A 3,844-nucleotide genomic window follows, 5' to 3' on the forward strand; every position below is an offset into this window, starting at 1 on the left:
GGAGAGGAAAACGAGAGGCAAATGATAATTAATGTAAATTGCGAGGAGATGAGATTTGTGATTAGGAACCTAGTATATGTTGAAGATCCTCCCGGGCAACGGCGCCATAAATTCCTTTTGATGTCGGCTAGGACTACGTCGGTATTTCCCCAAAGAGGAAGGGATGATGCAGCACAGCGGCGGTAGGTATTTCCCTCAGTGAAGAAACCAAGGTTATTGAACCAGTAGCAAAACCAAGTAACACAACGTAAATAGCCCCTGCACATAGATAACAAATCCTCGCAACCCGACGTGTAAAAGGGGTTGTCAATCCCTTTCGGGTAGCAGCGCCCCAAGATGTGCAAACGGACGTGAGGAAATTGTAGTAGATTGATAGATCGAACGCCAAATAAAATAAATAAGAATAAAACGCACCGAGGTATTTTTCTGTTTTTGGTTTAATAGATCTGAAAATAAATACAAAGGAAAAGTAGATCACAAAGGAAAATATATGAGAAAGAGACCAGGGGGGCGTAGGTTTCACTAGTGGCTTCTCTCGAGAAATATAGCAAACGGTGGGTAAACAAATTACTGTTGGGCAATTGATAGAACTTCAAATAATCATGACAATATCCAGGCAATGATCATTATATAGGCATCACGTCCAAGATTAGTAGACCGACTCCTGCCTGCATCTACTACTATTAGTCCACACATCGACCACTATCCAGCATGCATCTAGTGTATTAAGTTCATGGAAAATGGAGTAATACAATAAGAATGATGACATGATGTAGACAAGATCTATCTCTGTAGAGATAGACCCCATGGTTTTATCCTTAGTAGCAACGATACATACATGTCGGTTCCCCTTATGTCACTAGGATCAAGCACCGTAAGATCGAACCCACTACAAAGCACCTCTTCCCCTTGCAAGATAAATAGATCAAGTTGGCCAAACAAAACCCAAATATCAGAGAAGAAATATGAGGCTATAAGCAATCATGCATAAAAGAGATCAAAGGAACTCAAATACTTTCATGCATATAAAAAGATATAACTGATCATAAACTCAAAGTTCATCAGATCCCAACAAACACACCGCAAAAGAGTTACATCATATGGATTTTAAAGAGACCATTGTATTGAGAATTCAGCAAGAGAGAGGAAGCCATCTAGCTACTAACTACGGACCCGAAGGTCTACAAAGAACTACTCACGCATCACCGGAGAGGCACCAATGGACGTGGTGAACCCCATCCGAGATGGTGTCTAGATTGGATCTGGTGGTTCTGGACTCTGGGCGGCTGGATCAATATTTCGTCGACTCCCCTAGGGTTTCTGGAATATTGGGGTATTTATAGAGCAAAGAGCTGGTCCAGGGGGCACCCGAGGTGGGCACAACCCACCAGGGCGCGCCTGGGCTTCCTGGCGCGCCCTAGTGGGTTGTGCTCTCCTCAGAGCACCCCCTGTCGGTGTCAAAACCGGCGGATCTCGGGTAGGGGGTCCCGAACTGTGCATCTAGGATCGATGGTAACAAGAGACGGGGGACACGATGTTTACCCAGGTTCGGGCCCTCTCTATGGAGGTAATACCCTACTTCCTGCTTGATTGATCTTGATGAATATGAGTGTTACAAGAGTTGATCTACCACGAGATCGTAATGGCCTAACCCTAAAAGTCTAGCCTATGTGAATATGGTAATGAGTATATGTATCCGTACTACGTTCTCCGGTTTATATAAGCACCGGAGAGATCTAGGGTTACACAGGGTCGGTTACATCAGAGGGAAACTTCTTAGTCAGTCGCCAAGCTTGCCTTCCACGCCAAGCAGATTCCAATCCGGACACGAGTACAATCTTCGGCCTTCATGTCTTCACGGCCCATCAGTCCGGCCCAACGAATAACAGGCCGGACGCCCGAGGACCCCTTAGTCCAGGACTCCCTCAGTAGCCCCTGAACCTGGCTTCAATGACAAGGAGTCCGGCGCGTTGATTTGTCTTCGGCATTGCAAGGCGGGTTCCCTCCTTCCTAACTCTGGAATAGTCTTCGGATGTAGTAAGTATATCCGGACCCGTGTATGTGATTGCAGAGAATACAATATTCCACAAGTCCGACCTGCTGACAACTGTTTATGACATTGCATTATGCCTGCTTAGTTTATTATTTCCAATCGTCGGCTAGCCCCACGCCCCATGTCTTGGGACGCGGTTTTATCGGCACGTCTTGTCAAAGCAGGGATCGTGTCCCTTATTCACGGGATTTTCAATAATGTAGGCGTGGGTAACCCAACCGTCCCCTGGGTACAACTCTTTGAGGATAGGTAAGTTTCGAGACCCAAGAGGGGACGCTCAATATTCTGGGCCTTTATATAGGGACCCAAACTTGTCGTTTCTCTTTTGCGCTTGCTTCTTCCCCAACCCCAGTCACCTTGAGTTCCAGCCCTCGGGTTCCAATCACCACCAGCCCCAATCATGTCCGGGTCCAGCCGTTCAGGCTGGTGGGTGGCCTCTTCTGTCACGGAGGAGGATATTGTGAAGCTCCGCGTGGCGAGGTATCTGACCCCAGAAATCCTTCATCGGCTTCCCACCGAGGGGCAGGTTATTCCCACCCCCAAATCTGGCGGGAGTGTAGTATTTGTGTCCCACTTCCTCCATGGTTTAGGGTTCGCGCTTAACCCCTTCGTCCGGGGGCTCATGTTCTACTATGGGCTAGATTTTCACGATCTGGCCCCAAACTCTGTTCTTCTCATCTCGACATTCATCGTCACGTGTGAGGCCTTCCTCCGGACTCCTCCGCACTTTGGTTTGTGGCTCAAGACTTTTGACGTGAGGCCACAGGTGGCAGAGGAGGAGCAGGCAGAGTGCGGCAGCGTTGTAATATGCAGGCTTGTCGACGCGGTTTGGTTTGAAGGGTCCTTCGCCGAGTCTTCCGGCATGTGGCAGCAGGGGTGGTTTTATATCAACGAGCCGCGGGGCTCCAAGTGGGCGGCTACGTCTGCGTTCCGACCTGGCCCTCCGATTCAGCTTGCTTCATGGATCAATAAGGGATTGGACTGGGGATCCGTCAATGAAGTGCAGACTCTGCAAAGTCGCATCCAGAGCCTTTCCGAAAAGGGAATCGATCTTGTGAACGTCGTTCAAGTAATGCTAGTCCGCCGGACCCTGCCATGTCAGCGGCGGCCTCTCCGTATGTGGGAGTTTAATCCAGAAGGGCGGCAGAATCTTTAGCACTTCTTCGGCGCTACGCACGAAGGAATGTGGAAATTATATTTCGGGGAGCAAGAGCAATGGCCGGACACCACCGAAGACGTTGGCCTTGACTGCAATCATCCAGACACTTCGGTAAGTATTCAATCTCCGAACACCTTCCATTCAAGCATCCCTTGACAAGACACTGAACAATCCGTCCCTATGCAGGACTGGATAAAGAAAGCGGTGTTAATCTAGTGTCCAGCGCCCCTTCCCGAAGACCCTGCGACCGCCCTACTGACGAGGATGCTGACTCCGACACTGTACCAGGTGTATGTAGAGGGGGAAGAGAGCGGGGAGCCTAGAGGTGATGCCCGCCCTAAGGACGAATTAGACGCTGTGTTCGGGGAAACCGAAACCCTTTTGCCCAGGGGCAAAGGTGCAGAGGGGGCCCCCCATGGCAAGAAGAGGGCCGCTTCCGGAGGTCAGGAGGGGAAACCTTCCAAGAAAGGGGAAATGCCATCGTCGGGCGGCTTGAGCCGGGCAAGCAATGTCGATGTAGAGCTTTGTGATGAGGACAAACCTCTGGCCAAACCGGAAGTGCAGCGGGGTATTTTAATCATACCTCATTCCTTTCTTATTACCCAAGTAATCCTCCGACATATGTACATCCT

The sequence above is a fragment of the Triticum aestivum genome, chromosome 1D (genome assembly GCF_018294505.1).
Source record: "Triticum aestivum cultivar Chinese Spring chromosome 1D, IWGSC CS RefSeq v2.1, whole genome shotgun sequence".
NCBI classification, from domain to species: Eukaryota; Viridiplantae; Streptophyta; class Magnoliopsida; order Poales; family Poaceae; genus Triticum; species Triticum aestivum.